Raw genomic sequence first — 22,524 nt, 5'->3', positions numbered from 1 at the left:
CTGGGAAAACATTGCAAATCTGTGATTTATGTGATTTCCCTAGTTCCTTCAGAAAAAAATAATTTCACTGCCTACTTCAGTAATTGCAAGTGGCATGACCGGTATTGTTTTCATTATATGATGTAGCATCAAGGATATTGAAGAAAGAAGGGAAAAACTTACAATATTATAAAATTGAAATGTACATAAACAGGAGCTAGTTTAAAGGATCAGGTTTCCTACAAAGCCTTCAACTCTGAAAAGCAACATTGTTCAAAAAAGCATTAAGCACATGCCCCATCCCCTCGAATTCCAAAAGATTTCAGCACATGCTTAAAATTAAGCTCATGCTCAAGTGCTACCCCACTTTGGGACAGCAGAAGAAAAACCATAACTCAAGGCACAAATGGATTTGCGTGTCAAAACCCAAACAATTATTTTCTTGCTCTTGACTCAAACATTTGGTGTAGAGATTTTAAAAGTAACAATCTAACTATGGTCTTATCTACATGGCACATATTTCTAGAAAAGGTAATGCAACAGATTTTAACTGAATGAGTGATCAAGACAATCTCCAAGTAATTCTAGAGATGAAGAAGGCAGCTAACACTGAAGATGAGGCTGGATTTTTTCCCCCTTCCCATGTTTGCACTGGGACAAGCTGCAAATGCAAATACACCCTGTATACAAGAAGGACGTGGGTGGCTCTTGGAGCAGCATGTGCATTCCTGCAAGAAATAAATATAGACATGGGTAAAAACACATTTTTTATTAAAAGACAGCCTTGTACTTGGCTCTGAGGAAGAATTTAAGAAGGGTTTCATTGTCAAATATACAACGGGGAGCAAATGCTTCACCATTCATGGCTGGTAAAGTAATAACGGCACCCCAGAGGGCATGCCAATCTCCTACTAACTGGACTCTGTGCTTCACAGGCAGGACCTTTGTAAGTCTACACATAATTACTGCAAATGGCCTCCGTGGAATAATTGCACATGTGAAAACATGTATTTTTAGATACAAAAATGCAAATGTGATTGAAAAGCGTGGTGGCACTCTGTAAATATATGTTTGGATTAATCTTCAAATGCAAACAGATGTGTTGCATGGGAACATATTTTTCAATAGGACCAGAGAGTTTACTCTCACAACCCGCATTGAAAAGCGGTTAAGGCACCTAGGAGCCTTAATTTATAAAGGCTCCCTAAAAGTTTAACCAAACTTTGAAGGTGGTACTTAAGCTCTCCTGAAAACATCACTTCCCAGTTGCAGGGGTAGAATTCAGCAGCCCAGCTGAAGTACTTGGGATTTTGTCAGTGACATCCAGGCTGCAAGATCTCATCCCAACGTTAGGAGAGAACGCATGCCAAACACATCTCTCAGCTTTTAATATTCAAGACTTCCTCTTCCCTCCCTCAGCTACTTCAGATCACAGTGACCGGCATTTAGAAACAGGGAAAGACACTCGGGCAGGTGTGAACTATCTTAACTCCAGTGGTGTCTAAGCATCCTGCTAAGCATCCACCTGCCCATGCTCAGACCATACCCCGCAATCCTGACAAACAGCAAGAATGCTGCGGAGGAGGCAATGCCCCTTAGCCAGGGCACAGTACGTTAGCAGTACAAGCAGTCCGTAGTGGAGCAAGGCTTCAGACGCTCGCACGTGCTAACGAAATAATATCACTGTCTATTTGCATAACAAACGAGCATGCTCAAAGCACAGTGCAGCCATTTATTAACTAAACCTTGGGAGGCAAGTAGTGAAACAGCACTATTCATCCGCTTTTAGGAGATGAGGAAATCGAAACGGAAAGCCGACGTGACTCCTAAAGGAAACGAGGACAGTAGCATCTCAGAAATTGCTGCCTGCCTCTCCCTCCCAAACTGTGCAACACAGGAGTGCCGTGCACAACAAACCATCCCATTACTAAAGGCTGATTTCTGATACCTTTCCCCATGTTCCATTGCTATTTTTCCCCTCAAAAAGAGCCTCAGGGAAGTGAAGGCTTCGAACGCATCTTAAATACTTTTTACCCCGTGCCATCTGCCTGGTGGCCTGCACGATCCCCAAGTGGTCAGGCTCCACATCTCAGAGGCTACCAAGAGTGCAAAGCCTTGCTGGTGACATGGCCCAAAAGGCCAAGCAGGGAGCGATTGCTGTCAGCGGAGTCACTGTCAGAGAAGGCATCCCAAAGCAGGATTAGCAGAGCAGCAGGACAGCATTCGCTCCAGCTCTTCCCCTCTAAGTAAGGGATTTCTGCCAGCCAAGTGTCTTTCACCTGCATCAGTCTGCTCAGATCGTGTCAGCAAGGGGACTTGGGCTTAAATCTACTGATGTGAAAAAAACAACACAAACAAGAAAGCAGTCCAGTTTTCTTTTCTTAGTATTTCATGGAAACGTTATGAGTCATGATTACATTTTAGGTATTTGTTATATATGTCATTGTTTCCATCTCTCTGAGCAAAATAAGATCCCTAGCTGTATGTTATGGTATCGGGCTGTAAAATGAGTCTCTCTTCCAGGTACTCTAAAATATCAATAATGGAATTTCTTTCATGAAATGTATTTTACTCAGAAATATATTCCAGAAAATACATTTTGAAAGTGTGCTTATGCTTTTAACACCAGACAGAGCTGGCTCCATTTTTCAAAACCTGACTTACAGGACTGCTGCCAGATATGGTACATGATGAACCTGAACAACTTAAGCCTAATAAGAAATAATGTCAATTGAGAAATACCTTATGAAAGAACTTGTTTGTTCATTCTTTAGGTCCTTTTCTTTCTTGCTTGCCTGCTTACTTTCCTTGCTTTCTCTGAAAGCAACAGCTCCACTGTGTGCTACATCAAAATTTATTAAGGGTCACAGCCTATGAATCAAGAGTAGGGCAAACGCAACATGCTTTTTTACATCAGTTACATTAACTACTCCAAATACTCCAGCTCTAGATCTGCAAACAAAGTGCTGTTAGTCCCTTTGGTACTCTCAGAACACTGTACTTGCACCTCCACCAACACTTTCTCAATATATTTTACTGGTTTTAAGACTTAGATAATTTAATTATAGTATTTTTAGTAACTTTCATAGAATCATAGAATCGTTTAGGTTGGAAAAGACCTTTAAGATCATCAAGTCCAACTGTTAACCAAGCACTGCCAGGTCCACCACTACACCATGTCCCTAAGCACCACATCTACACACCTTTTAAATACCTCCAGGGATGGTGACTCAACCACTTCCCTGGGCAGCCTGTTCCAATGCTTGACAACCCTTTCGGTGAAGACATTTTTCCTAATATCCAATCTAAACCTCCCCTGCTGCAAATTTAGGCCACTTCCTTTTGTTCTGTGGCTTGTTACTTGGGAGAAGAGACCGACCCCCACCTCTCTACAACCTCCTTTCAGGCAGTTGTAGAGAGCCATAAGGTCTCCCCTCAGCCTCCGCTTCTCCAGGCTAAACAACCCCAGTTCCCTCAGCCGCTCCCCATAAGACTTGTGCTCCAGACCCTTCACCAGCTTCGTTGCCCTTCTCTGGACACGCTCCAGCACCTCAATGTCTCTCTTGTAGTGAGGGGCCCAAAACTGAACACAGTATTCCAGGTGTGGCCTCACCAGCACCAAGTACAGGGGGACAGTGACTTCCCTAGGCCTGCTGGCCACACTACTTCTGATACAAGCCAGGATGCCATTGGCCTTCTTGGCCACCTGGGCACACTGCCACCTCATATTCAGGTGGCTGTCAACCAACACCCCCAGGTCATTTTCCACCAGGCAGCTTTCCAGCCACTCTTCCCCAAGCCTGTAGCATTGCATGGGGTTGTTGTGACCCAAGTGCAGGACCCGGCACTTGGCCTTGTTGAACCTCATACAATTGGCCCCAGCCCATCGATCCAGCCTGTCCAGGTCCCTCTGCAGAGCCTTCCTACCCTCAAAGCAGATCAACGCTCCCACCCAATTTGGTGTCATCTGCAAACTTACTGAGGGTGCACTCGATCCCCTCGTCCAGATCTTTGACAAAGATATTAAACAGAACTGGCCCCAAAACTGAGCCCTGGGGGACACCGCTTGTGACTGGCCACCAACTGGATTTAACGCCATTCACTACAACTCTTTGGGCCCAGCCATCCAGCCAGTTTTTTACCCAGTGAAGAGTATGTCCATCCAAGCCATAAGCAGCCAGTTTCTCCAGGAGAATGCTGTGGGAAACTCTGTCAAAGGCTTTACTAAAGTCTAGGTAGGCAACATCCACAGCCTTTCCCTCATCCACTAAGCGGGTCACCTTGTCACAGAAGGAGATCAGGTTAGTCAAGCAGGACCTGCCTTTCATAAACCCATGCCAACTGGGCCTGATCAGCTGGTTGTCCTGTACGTGACACTCAAGATGATCTCCTCCATAACCTTCCCCGGCACCGAGGTCAGACTGACAGGCCTGTAGTTCCCCTGATCCTCCTGCTAGCCTTTCTTGTAGATGGGCGTCACATTTGCTGACCTCCAGTTGACTGGGACCTCCCCGGTTAGCAAGGGCTGCTGATAAAGCATTGAAAGTGGCTTGGTGAGCACTTCCGCCAGCTCCCTCAGTACCCTTGGGTGGATCCTATCCAGCCCCATAGACGTGTGTGTCTAAGTGGTGTAGCAGGTCACTAACCATGTCCCCTCGGATTATGGGGGCTTCATTCTGCTCCGTGTCCCTGTCTTCCAGCTCAGGGGGCTGGGTACCCACAGAACAACTGGTCTCACTATTAAAGACTGAGACAAAGAAGGCATTAAGTACCTCTGCCTTTTCTTCATCCTTTGTCACTATGTTCCTCCCTGCATCCAATAAAGGATGGAGATTCTCCTTAGCCCTCCTTTTGTTGCTAACAGAAATATAGAAACATTTTTTATTGTCTTTTACGGCATTAGCCAGATTAAGTTCTAGCTGGGCTTTGGCCCTTCTAATTTTCTCCCTGCATAACCTCACAACCTTCTTGTAGTCCTCCTGAGTTGCCTGCCCCTTCTTCCAAAGGTCATACACTCTGCTTTTTTTCCTGAATTCCAGCCAAAGCTCTCTGTTCAGCCAGGCTGGTCTTCTTCCCTGCTGGCTTGTCTTTTGGCACATGGGGATGGCCTTCTCCTGCACCTTTAAGATTTCCTTCTTGAAGAATGTCCAGCCCTGCTGGACTCCTTTGCCCTTCAGGACTCTTTCCCAAGGAACTCTGTCAACCAGTCTCCTAAACAGGCCAAAGTCTGCCCTCTGGAAGTCCAAGGTAGCAGTTCTGCTGATCCCCCTCCTTACTTCTCCAAGAATCAAAAACTCTATCATTTTGTGATCGCTCCGCCCAAGACAGCCTCCAACCGTCTCATCACCCACAAGTCCTTCTCTGTTCACAAACAAGAGGTCCAGCGGGGCGCCTTCCCTAGTTGGCTCACTCACCAGCTGTGTCAGGAAGTTATCTGCCACACACTCCAGGAACCTCCTAGACTGTTTCCTCTCTGCTGTATTGTATTTCCAGCAGACATCTGGTAAGTCGAAGTCCCCCACGAGAACAAGAGCTAGCGATCGTGAGATTTCTCCCAGCTGCTTATAGAATATTTCATCTGCCTCTTCATCCTAGTTGGGTGGTCTATAACAGACTCCCACCATGGTATCTGCCTTGTTGGCCTTCCCCCTGATTCTTATCCATAAACACTCAACCCTATTGTCACCATCATTAAGCTCCAGACAGTCAAAACACTCCCTAACATACAGAGCTACCCCACCGCCTCTCCTGCCTTGCCTATCCCTTCTGAAGAGTTTATAGCCATCCATTGCAGCACTCCAGTTGTGCGAGTCATCCCACCATGTTTCTGTGATGGCAACTATATCATAGTTTTCCTGCTGTACAATGGCTTCCAGCTCCTCCTGTTTGTTGCCCATGCTGCGTGCATCAGTGTAGATGCACTTCAGTTGGGCTATTGATCCTGTCACCTTTCTGGGGGGAGAGGACATTCTTATGTGACCATTCTCTGGTGCTTCCATGGTTTCTAACACATCCATAACCCTTTTGTCTTTGCTGCCACATGGATCTCCATCCTATACCTCCACTGAGACGGCAGACCGAAGGACCTCGCTAGCAGACCATCCCTCAAACATTCATGTGCCACCCTCAGGCTTATCTCTAGCGAGCCTGGTTTTATCCCCTTCCCCCTTCAAATCTCGTTTAATGCTCTTTCAATGAGCCCTGCTAACTGCTGTGCAAAGATCCTTTTTCCCCTTTGAGACAGGCATACCTGATCTGTCACCAGCAGGCCTGGTGTCATGTAGACCAACCCATGATCAAAAAAAACAAAATTCTGCCGGTGACACCAGGCTCGGAGCCAGGCATTGATCTGCTAGCTCTTTCTGTTTCTTCCCTCATCGTTCCCTGCAACTGGAAGGACAGAGGAGAACACTACTTGTGCTCCTGATCCCTTAACAGTCATCCCAAGGCCCTGAAGTCTCTCTTGATTGCCCTCGGACTTCTAGTTGCAGCTTCATCGCTGCCTACCTGAAAAATCAATAATGGATAATAATCTGAGGGCTGTCCCAGGGTACTCCACTTTACTAGTGGAGGAATTTGTATTTTTCCCAGCTTCTTGTCTTAATGAGAATTTCAGATAACTCCAAGACCTTGCACTCAGACAGAGTAACATATCAGATTCTTAATAATGAAATCTAAAGCCTCTCACCCCAACAAAACAGGTTCAAGTTCACCCAAAGCCCCTATAGACACAGTATCCAATCTGGCAAAACACTTTAGCACATGCCTAACTTCACACATGTGAGCAGTCCATTGGCTTTCGTGGGATAGCTCACACATGTAAAGTTAAATATATGCCTAAGCACCAAGGTCACAGCTCAAAACTAGGCCATGTGATGGTCCCTCCGGGGATCGATACTGGCTGTACGCACTCGCAACATCCTCGGTATCTCTTCTGCAGCTCTGATGGCAACATGGTCCCACACACAGGGTTAGAGGGGGAGAAAGGAGCACCAGAGATGGACTGAAATGACCTCCACCTGCGCTGCCAGTTCTGGTACCAGCCTCTGCTCAGAAGCAGGTAGAGAGAATACCCTCTCCAAAACGTATGGCACAGGGAAGAGAAAGCAGGGGGTTGTGAACCTCTAATATTGCCAGGCATTTCCAAATGGCTCTGCACGAGCACAGCCCCCGCTCCACCACTGCTCTGCCTTCCCGAAGCAGATAGAAAAGAGGGAGCACAGCTTTTGGCTTCCCATCCCTCCATGAGTCAGCTCGCAGAGTTTGCTGGGCAGGAAGCGTGGAGAAATAAGCTGCTCTATTCAAGGCTGCAATAAATTACCTGTCTCCATTTGCTGGAAAGAGGATTTATACTCACTCTCTGAACTGGTGTAGAGAGATTATTAAGTATTTTCCAACACATTTCATGCTTCTTTGCTTTTGTTTGGTACAAATAACTTGAATTGAACTATAAATACTTCAAAAAGATGACTGTTACAAAGGTTTCTGTACGTTCAGTCCTATCTGTAAGAGAAATGTCTCTCCTCCTTTATGAGCTTCTCGGCTGCTGGGCAGAGAAAACGGGTGGAATTTTCTTTTTACAGAGGCAGATCAAGACCATTGCGTACAAAAAAATATGTCAAAGTCTAAACATCTGACAAAAGGCATGGCAGGCGCTGGGTGCCCATTTCCATATCAAATCTCCATGTCTGCTGAGTCACTGCTGGCATCATCATTTATGGGACGAGCAACAAAGCTATATTTTCATCAAAGCGTAAAGCTGTTTCTCTTGATTTCAGGAAGTTGGTTTGTGTGTTTGTTTTAATCTAATGAACCTATGTTTGCCTCATTTCCAGCCAAGACGTGTGAATATAAACAAAGGCAGAATTAGCCACAGTGCAGAAAGTCACAGATTTTTAAGTCGGCTAGTGCTGTAACCGAGGCTGACCACCTGAGTGACACAAACCACTGAACCTTCCCCAGCAATTTCTGCATGCAGTACATTCAGTCCCATTGAAAACAATCTTCCACTCTCTATTATCTATCAAGTCTATTTTTAGGACCGTGGCGAGATATGAGCAAACTGCTTTTTTTTCCACTGTGGGGACTGTGACTGTGGTTCCAGCACTTGTGCATACCACCCGTGCTCGAGCAAATTCCAATGGGCTCTTGCAATACTATTGCGGACAGTTGGGAAAATGACATCAGGACAGAGAGTGCAGGCCCCCGAGGAAGGGAAACCAGCTTGCTGCCACCGGGAGATATGTCAGAAATGCAGCTTAAAGAAAATTATTAAAACCGATTTTCTTTGGGTGTAGAGGGAAGGGAGGCTTAAATACACACACCCATCTCCTTTCCAAAAGCTGTGAACTGGGGCCATCCCCACCCAGCAATGGGAAGTGGGTGAGCCCAGCCAGTTTCACAGCTCTGCTTCCTTTCTTTGAGACTCCAAGGTGGGAAGTGCAATGCGCCAAGTGCCAGCCCGGGCGGGGAGGTAAAGAATAGGTGGATCAACCAGGGGGGACGAGAAAGGGAGAGCAGAGGATGTTTGGGGGTGGGGAGAGAAAAGGCACATTGTTCTTTCTCCAGCTCCACGGAGCTGAGCAAGAAAGAATAAAGTCTGGCACCATATTATGTTTTTTCCAGGGGAGTCTCTGCCTATGGCTCTTGGCCCAGACATCACCAACGCAAGAGGAAGAGAAACAAAGCTATGAAATCGGGTGGTCCCTGAGGTTGCTGCAATCAAATGATAAGGAGGGGGATGCTGATAATGCAGTTGCATTGAAATGGCACTTCCAGAGGTTGCACAAAGGAGAGAAAGGAAAGGCAGGGGATGGGCTGAAAAACTGTCTATCTGGCCTCTGGACCTTCCAGGTGGGAAGAAGGAGCCATGGACAGATATCCCTACAGGGAAGCCAAGCATCCAGAGGGTTCTGCAAAGGTATCCTCATGCTGACTTCTTCTTGTAAGCCTCTTCCCACATGATTATTTCTTTGCTGTGTCCATTTGCTGGAAAAAAGCTTTCTTGAGACTCCAATTCCAGGCCAAATGCAGTACTAAACAGAAATTGCAGGACGTGCAATTCTAAGAATAAGTTTCTGCACGGTCATAGAAAACACTTCATGCACTCACTGAAAAGTTGGACAAAAGGCCACGGTGAGTTGAAGCAAAATTAGTGCCTGGCACTGTGCATTTTGCTAACACATCCCCGAGAGCTCTTTCTTTCGGAGAAAGAGTAAGGTTGACACAATGCCATTGTTTTGGAGACTGTTAACTTTTCAGATCCTAAAAGACAGATCATCTCCATGGTGATACTGCTTGGGAGACAAGCATGCAACAAAATCCTTATTAATTATTTATCAACGGCCCAATTCTATTGTTTGATAAGTTGGCAAACTATGCAGTAGTCATGGGAGTTGCTCAAAGCCATAACCGGTGCCATCTGCACCCAGTGAGACTCTGCTGATTTAAATCTCAGGGCTTCTGCCCAGTACTCTGTTCCATTGCATGTTTGTTCGTGTCATGGATGTTACCAAAGACAAAACGCTGTTATTGTTGTTGTGAGCCAGCAGCTGCACACATAAAGGGCACGGATGCACGTGCCGCAATGCACCTTTCATTTGCTTTTAAGAGGCAAGAGTATTTTTTACACCTGCCTCACTCTGTATGGTAAAAGCACATAGCAAACATCTGTGCCTCTCTGCTTCATTCCCCTCTTCCCAATGTATCACATAAAAAAGATTATATTTCTAAAAACCAAAGCTGATTTACTGCCACTCGATCACTCACTACCTGTAGAGAAACTCACTCTTGCAGCAAGGCACTAGAAGTCCCAAGTCAGTGGTGATAAATGTTAAATCAAAATTTTATTTGCATAAGCTGAGGCACAATGTGTCAGTGCCTCTTGGAGAACCAGGGTATGATTACCTTGGGTTTAATTTTCCTTTTCTGGTTCTGCTGGACATAGCTGCTGTTATCATATCATAAATGATGATTCATCAAGTGAAGAGGAATTAACTAATCACAAATACTAGGCAACGGGGTTATATCTTCTTTCTAGTGCCCCCTTTATTCACAGAAAAGAACGCCTGTGGAACCAAGTTTTAATGAGCAGTAGAAGGCACCAGATGAACACATTTATATTGTACATACATAAAGTGGGTGCCAGGAGGAACGCGTACAACACCCTTCCTCCACTTCTTTCCTCACCCCCGCATACGGTGCCTGTTAACAGGATTTGTGAGTGCATTTCCTGAGTAACTACTGCCTTACTGGAAAATTTACATCCCTTCATTGTTTGGTACCCGCTATCCTCAGCTATGTATATGAAGCCTGGTATATTTACACCATGCATCCTCTGACAAATTTACCTGGCAGACCTTTCTTCATTTAATGCTGAGAATCCTGGCCTCGAGTCATCCTTACTACCAGACGGATCTTACAGCTCTGTATTAATCATTTCAGGACTGATTTAGCACTAGGAATAAAAAAAAGCATTCATCTGGTTTAGCATAGATCTGATTTCCAATGGCATTCAAAAACACAAGTTAGCAACCTGGTTATTGATTCTTCATTGTAAGGCAGTGAATCTTGGAAACAGGGAGAAGAAGAGAGAGCTGCAGAATTAGGAAATGGACAGTCCACTGATATATGTCAGAAATCTACCAAAAAACTTCTCCCTTCCCAAAATAAAAGTTTTTCATACAGCACTACCGAAGTCCCAAGTCATAGGACTGTTCAGTTTTAGAAGAAAGATCCTACAAGTAATCACCATCCCTAGCAATAACGAAGTGTTTCCCATAGTGCTGCCTCAAGTTGCCCCTTCTCACCCCTCCCCACCGTCCCAATAGCACGCTACCGCTAATCTATACCCACTTCCATCCTCCTTGATTCACGGTGAAACGAATTTGCCCTGCTAGCAGCAGAGGTTGCAAAGGATTTGCTGAAAAGCAGAGACCTAACATGACGAGGTTGTTAAAGATGTTTGCAGACGTGGCCTGCCAGGACTGGAGCCCAAGGCTGGCGTCCTGGGAGAGTCCCTGTCACGTGCAGACTTCACCTTCCTGGAGAAAAGAGTGGGACTGCTTTTCCTAATTCACTTCTAAATGGAACTCCATATCCTTCTGAATATCCAAAGATGCAACATCTAATACTTTAAAATGTTCATAACTCAGCCTGCAAAAAAAGAGGCTTATGATCTAATTCTGAAGGACTAAAGAAAAGAGGAAAAAAATGGCCAAGTTGAAGGTTTGGGGCTGTCATGCACAGATCGATGGAAGACCATCTCTTTTCCAAAGTCTAATAACTCACAAATATCCCATCCAGCTACCTCAAGCTTTCAAGGGAAGTTCACATTTTGGCACACAAGAAATTGTATCTGGAAAGAAACTGGGGTAGGGGATTTCCCCGAGGCATGGACGTTCGTAACCGTAATTAAAAGAAAAAAAAAGCTTTACAACCTCAACTATGGATTGTTCCTCCTTAATAGATGTTAACCAGCACTGAATGCCACATTCACTGAAAAGATGAAAACTGCATTTACAGTTAACTTCTGGTGAAGTTGCCAAGCAGATGTTTATTTTTGGCTTCCACATTTACTAAAGCCAAATTCTACACTGAACTGGGATTTCACAAAGTCTAACTGCTTTTCTTCCAGGTTACAATTTTGTTGGAACCAAAAAGGAAAAAAAAAGGGGGGAGGGGAGGCAGGAAAAAAAAGCTGACCACTTTTAAGTAGGAAAAAAACTGGTAGCATCTGTTTCTATCATGTCTGTTTATATCATAGTTTAAATAAGGTTAGAATTGTGCAATCATTATTGATCAACTTCCAAACACAGCACAGCTCCATCCAGCACATGTGCAAAAGAGGAAGAGTCACTGGAAGCAAATCCTGTGTCAGTCAGTCTTTTAACTTCTGCAGGTCTGTGTGCAGACTGTTTAGCACTAATTAAGTTACTGGCAAGTCAGGTTAAAGAGGAGTGAAAGAATTCACAAGCCCCAGGTTTACTGTTCTCAGTGTTACATGGGTATTACAGATTCCTCCTCCATAAACTGGAAGATAGATTTCACATTAATTTTGAGGCTTGATCTCACAGCTACCACAGCTGCTGATGTAATGCAAAATGCTAACCTGGGGCAGCAGAGAGGGACTTTAATTCCATGTTGTTTTTCATTGTGAATAAGCAGTGAACCACACTGAAGTAATCCTCCGAAGTAGGAGTGCACACTGTTCAAGGCATTGATTTGGGGATGAAACGCAAAACCAAGGTCCTGGCTACTTCATTAGAAAAAGCCCTTTATGACTTTCTTCAGAAAAGAGTATAAAGCCCTGGTGCCTGGATCTAGTTCCAGTTTGAAAATTACAGTCTCCTGTAATTCCTCCCAATAATTTAAATTGGAAATGGGGTTATTCACACCCTCTAAGCAACTGCTGCAAACTATTGTAATGTGCTGCTAAATAATTGCTAAATAACAGTAACCTCAGCAGTTACCAGAGTCTCTAAAGTGATTTTGCACATGTTTAGGTGAAAGGTGCTACATCAGTGCAAGGCTGTAATTCACATTAAACAAGGAACGGTGCTGGACATTGTTTAAAATCCTTCTTAGAGCTAGGTTTTTTCCAAGAAGCCACTTGACAGTGCATTTTCATTCATTGGTACGTTCTGCTTGAGGAAGTTGTGGGTAAATAAACGTAACTCGGCTTATTCTCTCTCTTTCACTAAAGTTTCTGTGAGTTCAGAGATGCCTCAGAACTGCTGAGAGCTCTGCACATCTTCACAATGCCTCTTCTTCCACAAAAGCAAAGTCATCTGGTATTGTGTGGATCTTTTGATTTTGCTCTCCTGTTTCTGCAGTCCTTCAAAGAAAAAAGGAAGTGCTATTTCACCATGAGAATTACAATAGTACAAGGAAAACTTGGGAAGAGTCTTCTTTTGAAGAAATGTCTATACCTTCAGGCACCACAACACTCATTAAAACCCAACACTATACTGCTTGGCCACCTCAAATTCCTAATTAACCCAGTGGAATTTTGAAGTGTGGAGAGATTTTAAAGTTGAGTTTATAGAGTTTAGGCTTTGGGGTTAACATTGATGAGCAGGGATTCATTGTGCAAGGATGGTGGGCCACAGGGATTATATCACGGAAGGTACACAGATGTGTGTAAACAGCACAGTTGGAAGGGTTAATGACACAGAACTATCAGAAGCACCCATATCTAGTATGTTTTTCTAAACTGATCTAAGGTCGATCAAAATATAAATGCCACTTCCTGGTGGGAATCTAGCGAACCATAAACCCACATCCTATCTGGAAAAATACTCCTGGAAAACAAAAAGATTGGCAATCATGTGTATCAAAGCCTCACCCAGGTTATTTTGCTCCAGGGCTTGCAGATCACTTTGCAATATTAAATTTGTTTTTGTAAAAGCACTGCTTCATTATTACATTGTTCTGCCTGGACATTACCTATTTAATGGTCCCTTTTTGGAAGGGACCATCCTAGAATTTATGACAGAACGTGGTGGAATTGCTACAGGGGGAGGAAAGGAGTTTGCTAACATTTCTTCCCCATCCGGCTCTGATTTCTGAGGAATATTTATACCCCTGAAGGTAGAGGAACCTCCTGTTGTTCTCTTCTATTTATTGAAAGTAAATTACCAGGGCCACCCTAATGGCTCAGTGGAGAGAGCAACACAGGAACAGGAACACTCTTGCTCCCTGCGGCCAGTTGGGCTTGGAATAGACATGAGAGGGTGAGGAATGAATTACGCTTGCCTACAATTAAGTGGCTGGCGATCAAGCAATTTTGCAGCCTTAAACGCATAATTCTAGCTTTCCCTGCTAGAAGAGGAGTTCACAATTGCAGGCCGTTGTTATAAGCAGTTACGGGGAGGGTTAACTTTGGAGGGGAGAAACAGCAAAGCAATTTTTTTTCTAGATGGAAAGCTTTTGGCAAAGAACTCCCCCAGACCCTGTGATCTCCAGGACTGTTGCCCCCTTCTTCAACACGCACAAACACCTTTTTTGGCATGTGTTTTGGCCGGGGTCAGTTGAACAAGGGAGAGTTAGCGCTCAGATTTCTGGGATCCCCTTGCCAAAAGCTAAGCTGTTAGGTAGTGCAACAGCAGCAGCGCAGGCTTCCCACTTCACCCTGCCAGTGACCTTCACACAGACTTGGACATACCACCTTCCTCAGAGTGAGGAGCAATTCCCTCTCACGCTGCTCGGTCCAGAAACTCATCTCAGCAAATACCGCAAATCATGTCAGACCGAGCAGGACTATTAAAGCAGTGCTGCGCAATGTGAATTGCTGTCCACAAGGGACCGGAGCAAGAGACTGCCTAACCCACTTTGTTTAACTTTTTACTTAAACAATCCTGAAAGGGGAAGCTGCATTGCTACTCTGGAAATTACAACTTTAATCTCATTTGAACCACGCATTCCTCAGTTAAACTGCAGAAATAATTTAAGAACTGACTCCCAAGTAAGACATTTTTCAACATTTCCTACATTTCCTGGAAGTATATTACCTCTGATGCTGTGAAGTAAAAGCAGGCTTATTAATTTAACCAGGTTAAAGTTCTTCCAGTAGCCCCAATAAACTCTAATGTCAGGGTAATTACACGCATTTCACCGGTTTTGCATTTGCACAGTCCTCAAAGCAACAACACGCAACACCACTGGAACATCGATCATTTCCAACTCAACCCCACAACCCATTTGCACATATTGCATTCATCGCTCACTCGCACTGCATTGCCTGTGGCAGGAATCAATAGTGCTTCACTGAAAATAGAGCAAGCTTCGTTTCCCCTTGACGGTAACGGCTTCCTCAAGTTTGCTTTAATGCGCACGCCGCAGCTCAGAGGTGCCAACATTTACTGGGTTGTTTAAACATCGTTTAGAGTTTTGCTGGGCAGATAAGAAGAATAACTTGGGTGTACAGTAAAACAAAGATATAGCTGTTTGTGCCAAACATTCAGTTTATGGCAATACTTCATAGGAATTATTCCCCATAACAACTGAACTGTCATATCCTACAACTACATCCCAGGCAACCTCCCAGCTGAGCTCACTACGGCTGCTGTCTGATATGCTCTACATACAAACACCCAGAACTACCCAGATGTTCTCTATGTAAAACATTTGGTTTGAAACACGCAGCACTTCTTTCCAAAAAGCCATTACATTTGTTTAATGGACTCACACAGTTCAACTAAAATATCCTGGAGCAGACATTTGACTGCAACTCTACTCTACAAGCCCCATCTGCAAAAAGAAAAAAAGAAAGAAAAAGTAAATGAGAATGCTTTACATGATTTATGCTGTCTTTATGATCAGCCAGTTCATAAAATACAAGCTCTGCTCTACAGACAATAACACAAATCGCTTTCAAGTGTATTGTTTAGTCCTTGCCTGCGTTAAACAAATATTTCCATTGAAACAAAGGGCCGAATTCTACTCTTTGGTTTACAACAGTGTTAATGTAGCCGAGAGCAGTGTTTTACCCACGGACATCACAGGGGATGCGATTTTTTTGTTTTAAACTCGGAGTGAGTGAGTAATGACATCCAATAATGATAACCAGTTACATTCACGGCTGCAGAGTTTTCCTTTCATCCCAGAAAGGCTGGAAGGAGGTTAAAGTACAGCATGAGATCCTTCTCCCCGGTGAATTCCTCGTGAGCAATGCGCAACCCACAATGAGGCATTTCACAGGTCCCACTAGACCACGTTTTCATCATGAAACACCAGACAGGATGGGAGAATACATTTGTTTTACCAAAACAGAGAGGCAGGTAGAAAACTCTCAAACTGTACACAGAAAAAAACCCTGTTGTTGAAAAAGATGGCTGGTCCCTGGCCTGGATGTAAATGCACTGCATGGTCTAGCTGAAGGCCCTCATTCCTCCTTGGTCACCGTGAGGACACAACGGTGACCAAGCGGTACCGATGGGTGATCAACAGTGGTACGCAGTAGTGACCAGGCTCCAAGACACGACAGCTGGCGGGCTTTTGAAAAACTGGCACCATCCCTTCAAAGTGTGACTACAGCCATGAAAGAGGACATGCACTTTATGAGCGAACCCTCCTGAGATGGTTACACCCCCACAAGGAACGGCTCGGCCCAGTGCAGCGCTGGAGCTGTGGTCGACCTCGGCTCTCCCCACGGCTCTGCCACGGACTTTCTGGATGAACCTCAGGGAAACCACTCAGCCCCTGGGCACCCGAAGCACAGCTGTGACAACCGGCTCCTACAGATCACCGTTTCATTATTTCATCTCATTTCGGCAACCCGAAGAGAATAAACGTGGGAAAGAAAGGAGCGTGAAGGACGCTATGCCCCGTGTATTATAGGCCTGGTTAAAAATGTGTCTTCCTGAGAGAGCAATGTGGACGCCTCTCAGTTGTATCCCTACATAGGTCAGCTAAGCCTGTATGGGCTCCAGCAGGTATTTTACAGGCATTTTCAATTTGAGCTGGAGCACATCTCATGCTCCAGTCTGCACGGCATTAGAGCGTGCACCAGCCGGGAAGGTTGCGCTCCCTCTTCTCCTCCCAAAGGCTTTTTTTCCCCCCATGACAAAACAACAACCCGCAGCACGGCCCTGCCGAAACCACCGCCGAGTACGGCGCTGCACCGGGCGTCCCCGGGCGTCCCGGCCACCTGAGGGACTGGCTGGCCTTCACTCCTCCTTCCTGAGCCGAACTCCGCTGGGGAAGCTACGAGATTTGATTTGTGCAGAGTGCGATGGCAAAAATACGCAAATAAATGACAGCTCCAAACACGTGCCCCAGGAGCTGTTTTTTTAACAAATGCTTTGCCGTCTTCCCCTGTCAAACTTGTGTGCAAAAGACTTAATCTTTGTGCATCAATGACAAAAACCACAACAAAACACCGTTTAACAAAAAGGAACATTTGTTTATGTTCGGCTCACACGGCTCAAACAGGTATTTTTATCCAACCCTCATTGCTACCTTTTGTGATCAAAAAAATATTCACACTCACTTTTAAAATAACACTTGTACCTCAAATAAAGGGAGATACCATTCACCATCAAGCATTTCATGGAGATTAGAAATTGTAGCAGAGATGAAATGCCTTTTTGTGTACAGGAAACACGATATGGAGGCTTTGAAATCTCCATCAACAACAGGACCCAAATCTTTCCGATCTACCCATGAATGGGTAAATTTAGTCTCCAAACTTGGCATGGCCTCTTTTCACAAGAACAATTAATTTCTTTTTTTTTTTCTTTAAGCCTAATATCCCTTAACTAGTGTCTAGTCCAAGGCAGTAGTGCTCAAGCCCAAATACGCTGACTCGGCTCCTCGGCACAGCGAGACATTGCGATAATTGCAGGTCCCTCAAGCCAGACCTCAGAACAAAGGCGCTCAGCTCCTCCAGCCTCTCTGCTGAAGGCGTCCCACATGCCGGCCGCCGGGCCAGGGTAGCCGAGGGGCTCTGGGATTACCATAAGCTGACGTCCCCTGGGAAGGCGAGGCAACAGGGATGGAGTGGCCCGCCAAGCACCGATCCTTCGTCACGGAGGCAGCCAGCCCCAGGCAAGTAGAAGGAGGCCCTCCCCTTCACCAGGCTGGCATCCCAGGGGACCCAGCGGCAAAGGGCCTCGGCGCCATGCCGGAGGTGTGGCTGAGGTGAGGCAGGAAACGCTGGCCGGCAGAGGGGAAAGCCAAGGAGGCATCCAGAAATTAACAGTTACCTTGGTTGCACATTAACTTAAGCAACCTCAGCTGTCTTCTTAATACTTATAAACCACAAGACTTGCGTTTATTTTCTGATTTTGCGTTCACCTACAACTGGCTGGGACGGTTTTGAACATGCCAGCCATGCCAACCCCTTTTCCCATAGCTGCTGTGTGGCTGGGTTTTTTTTTTTTTTTAATGAAAGGAACCACCCATTAAAGTATTTTATTATTTTCCTCCATTGGTAAGAACAGAGGCTGAAAAAGTTCACACTTGAGCAAGACCCAGGACTTGCATCCTGTCGTGGGCCAGTGGCAGCTGTAAGGACTGATGTCTCTTAAACCACCAGAGCTAGAAGCAAATCCCATCTGTCTGTGGAGAGTTAGGGAACACTAAGCATTTATACCATGCAATAGTTTAACAGACTGAACTGAGGGTTGGTCCCTGGACTTTAGTTCAAAATATAAAAAATACTGAGCTGAAACGAGAGTACTAAAACCGCACAAGAGCGAGGGATGGCTACAACCTCGTCCCCTCCATCCTCCCCCCTTTGCAACACACAGCGAAGGTTACAGGAGGGCCTCCACATCTACTGAACATCTGGCATTTTTGGTGTGGGTCCAGGATGTTTGACGGGTATGGGCAGACACCATACGCGCACGGAGTATCTCACCCAGCCCCCTAGTGTTCAAAGGTCTAGGATCCCCTAATTTATACAACGTACTATGCTGCCTGTGAAGACACAGTGATAAATATATTCTGTTTAAAAGCAGATACTTCTCAAATCATAACTTGCAGATGCTCAAAGTCTTTCATGTGGGAAAGACAAATGAGAGCCATAGAGACTGATTTTGTAGCCAGGGAGTACAGGAAGCAACAGCAGGAGAACGCTATTGAAAGCCTGGATACACTTATGGCTTTAATGAATTGGTCATCAAATATAACAGCACACATATGCAGTTTTTACCTTGCTTTGTAGTTCGCTCCCCACCCCACCCCCAGCTATTCCCCATATATCTGGCAAAGTGGAAATTATTTTGAGTTTAGTTTATTAAATGGACACACATGGTACTCACATCTGCTAGAAGATATGAGGGAAACACTGACAAATATAATTTGCATATTTAGTCAGAGACCTTTTCATCTGAGACATTTCCTCTGACATACCAACTATCCCAAGTACATTGATCCATCAGGGCTAATAACAAGAGTTTTTTCTATAAAGCGTCCAGTGCATGCCTGGGCAATTTAGGGACAAATCCTGACTTACATAGGAGGCAAGAGACAAGATCAATACTCTCTGCAGGTCAGAGATTCCCACACCAACACGCCCATCGCTGGTGGCATGCAAACCACCAAAACTGTACGCCAGAGCTGGACACCGGCAGCAGCCTCCACCCCTGCCCAGCTCAGGAGATGCTGAGGCTCTGGCTACTCGGCGCAGAGGAGGAGCTGGCAGCTGCCACCACCGCTTCTTGCCATCCACGCCGTGAGCTCCTATCCCACCCCAAGCCCGGAGGCAAACCCGCGCTTCTGGCTTCGGAGCATCGTCCAGGGCTGCAGCAGAAAACATATGGTTTGGTCCCACTTTACACCGGAAGAGCGTACAAGATGACAACGAGGAGAACAACAGTGTCCCGCTGAGAGGAGCATGGTTGTACAGTAAGAGGAGATGCTTTGGCGTCAGCATGCTGGTTCACGCAGATAGAGGGTACGTAAGCGTGGTAGAGGAGGTGCAGACCCGAGCCAGGGAGATGCCCACATCAAAGCAAAGGTCAGCAGCCAATTTCCAAATCTCTGGTATGTGGGCTTTGGAAACATGTCCCATATGCTCTGCATTTGGACTACCATGGCTGTAGACACACGTTGACCTGCCGGTGTTTAAGGCTGATATACCTGGAACTGGTTTTCAACCCCCATTTGGCATTCTTCCTTGGCACTGTCGTGACAACCACGTGCCTCCTCCCTATTCCTCGCTCCAGCAAAGACTCTCTAGTTATTTATTTACCAGACAAAACACAGACTAACTAAGATTACAGTTCTGTAAAGAATAAACAATTGCTCACAAGAGCTGCACATTCCACACGGTTTTATTCAACATGTATGACCCCAAACTACAATATATACAATAATTGTCTCCACATGGCAAATCCACATTGCGGTTCTTAAAAAATAATAATAATTTTTGGAACACATGCCACCAAAAAACGCAGTGTATTTTAGCCATACCTAATGAAAGACTTTGTACAAGCAATTTCCATTCCGTTGTGTCCTCTAGCATATGGTGCTGTGAAACCATTTGTAATAACGCTTAGGCATTTTATAGTGTTTTTAGCTGAAGGCTGCATTATAAACATTGGCTCAAATTCTGTTGTGAATTTCACATTTAAAGGGATCACACTAGGTATGTATCAGGCCCAAATGTGCCCCGCTAATTAATCTAACTTCCCTATATTAAGTAGTATCCCTTCAGAAAGGGATACACTGAGACACAGGGAAGTTATTTGACCTGCCCAAAATTGTTCAATCCAAGTGGGGGGGGGGGAAGAAGCAACAGTCTCTCAGAAACTTTTAATTTCTTCACCTGTAAGACAGTCCAACATCATTGAAGGAATATCACTTGATGTCCACTCAAAGCTCAGAAAGAACATGCTGTTCTTTGATTTGGTAAAAGATTTGACAAGCTAGCGTATTCAGACGACCCCTTACTGGCTAGTCATTAATTCAGACCTTCATACCACTGAACCATACTCCCCTGAACAAATCTGCTTCTCCAACAAGAATTCTCAGTGCAGAAAACAAGTATTTTGTAGTAGTGCCTTTCCCCTAATGACCTGCATGCTGTAATCAGTTATTTCTGTCTGCAGCCCTTGATGTTCAGGTCTTCTTCTGTATAACTGAACTGATGTTCAGTTATACAAGTGTTTATGTAGAGACTGTAGTAATTTTAGACAACCAGGTAGTAACTCCCATTCTAATAAACCCACAATATTCACTGTGAATTACATCAGATTAAATCCAGTGGTTTTTTCCTTTTCCTTTTTTTTTTTCTTTTTTAACCCAGAGTCTCAGGACACATCTAATAAGTAAGGGTGGAACAAATAACAAATTAACAGCAAAACTATTTGCAAGCCCATAGACTCTTTCCAACTTCTATTCATTCCCGATCTAGAATTTCCATGCACGCTTTGGTACAACTTTTACAGAGGATGACCTGAGTTTCACTAACGTGCCTTCAGCACCGTGAAAACATTGCCCAGATTTAGTCACATTATGAGTCTCTGAAAGAACTCCGTTTGCACATCTTAAATAAATAAATAAATAAATACGGTTTTGGCAATACATTTTGCAAGAATCCCTCTTCCACGGAGGAACCTCTGGCCCCCCATGTGTTGCACGGCAGGAGAGGTGTATGCAGCACCCACCACAGGCTGCACAGATTCTGCTGGCAGCTACCAGCTCGGAAGCAGGGAGCAAGGCAGCGCTCTCTGCGTGGGTCACAGTGCTGGCAAGCAGAACAAAGCGAGAGGCAGCGGCGCAAGTGGAGTACAAAAGGGCCAGGAATGGAGACCGAAGCTGAATGTCACACAGGGACAAAAGCCCAGGGTAAAGAGGGAGCCCAGGAGGCAGGAGAGACTGAGCTCTGCAGGAGGAGGCTGTCATCCCCCTCATGTTATGTACTCGACATGTCCGGAAAAATCAGGTATTAGGCTGTGCACTCAAAACTAGCTGATACTTCTGATGATTTTGGCTTTAATCAGCAAGTTTTTCTTTCTCATGTATAAAACGGGGTAGTGATACAAGCCGTCGTTACTATTATTCAAGTGTATTATCATAGCTGTGGAAGCTACATTCACGAATCAGGATCCTGCTGTGCAAAGTACTGTACAAGCACTTCACATCACAGCAGTGTTGTGTAGATACTTCCACTGGTGTCTGCAATAAAGGAAGATATCTTAATAAGAACAACGAAGAACCTCAAGAAAAATAAACAGTTCTGCATCAGATTTGGACATTATCCTGCAGAAGATGCACACTGAGCATCAAGTTAAAATCAATATGAAGTAGTGACCCAGGTGCTAACTGAAGCAGATGATCTCAGGAAAAAAATGGAAATATATATGGAAATGCCATTAAAGATAAGAGAATTTATGTGCATAAGAAGGAAGAGAGGAATACTGACATTTTCTACGATATCAGCAAAGTAGACGAGAGAATTAGGGCAAATGTCCCACCTGGCTTTCACTGTCCTCAGTGACCCACAAGCACACTTTTATCTTGTTATTTGGAACCCTTAAAAACCACACCGCAAACAAACAAATGGTTGTGTGGCCAACAAGGCCTTAATTACTGACACGACAGAGCTGTCATTGCTGGTATTCATGTTTTGGTTTTGTCATGATAAGGAGAAATACAATCAGCAAAGCAAAGGTCCTCCTTTTATGTAATCTGTTGCTGTTTCAGGGTTTCAAAAACCCTGTGTGACTCTCCAAAAGCATCACGAAGCAAAGCTGCTTCAAAGCGAAGATTTTCACTGGAGTCACAACTAAAAATATTTCTGTTGCTGTAAAGTTTAGGGGGTTTTTACAACGTTTTAATTCCAAACCCGATTTCATTTGGCAACATCCTTCTACCTGCACCTCTATGCAAAAGAGATAAATAACATGCACCACCACACATAACACGCCCGCACAAATATGCACCGCACGCCTGTTTTTCATGTTGGGCTACAGCTTGTCATCAGTTCCCAAAATAATTAACTTTCTGGAAGAACGGCTGGAGGAGAATAGTGCTTCCTCCACCTGCTGGTGAGGAGGAAGAAAAGATGTCCTGACTCTCAAGCGGAGAGGGAGGTGA

The 22,524-nt window shown here is 44.9% G+C and overlaps 2 protein-coding genes across 2 annotated transcripts in view; one reads left to right on the top strand and one right to left on the bottom strand.

Moving 5' to 3' along the window:
* Nucleotides 1–22,524, bottom strand: part of NUAK1 (NUAK family kinase 1) — a 53,280-nt gene that overhangs the window by 26,475 nt on the left and 4,281 nt on the right. The window lies entirely within an intron of this gene.
* The window catches only part of TCP11L2 (t-complex 11 like 2), a 68,999-nt gene continuing 63,872 nt past the window's right edge, over nucleotides 17,398–22,524 (top strand). Inside the window, exon 1 of the mRNA XM_075501996.1 lies at nucleotides 17,398–17,411. The gene's annotated coding sequence lies outside the window, so the exon portion shown is untranslated. The remainder of the gene's footprint in view (nucleotides 17,412–22,524) is intronic.

This window comes from Mycteria americana, chromosome 1 (assembly GCF_035582795.1).
Source record: "Mycteria americana isolate JAX WOST 10 ecotype Jacksonville Zoo and Gardens chromosome 1, USCA_MyAme_1.0, whole genome shotgun sequence".
Taxonomy (NCBI): Eukaryota; Metazoa; Chordata; class Aves; order Ciconiiformes; family Ciconiidae; genus Mycteria; species Mycteria americana.
Note: the sequence above shows the minus strand (reverse complement) of the source record. Positions and strands in the feature narration are given on the sequence as shown.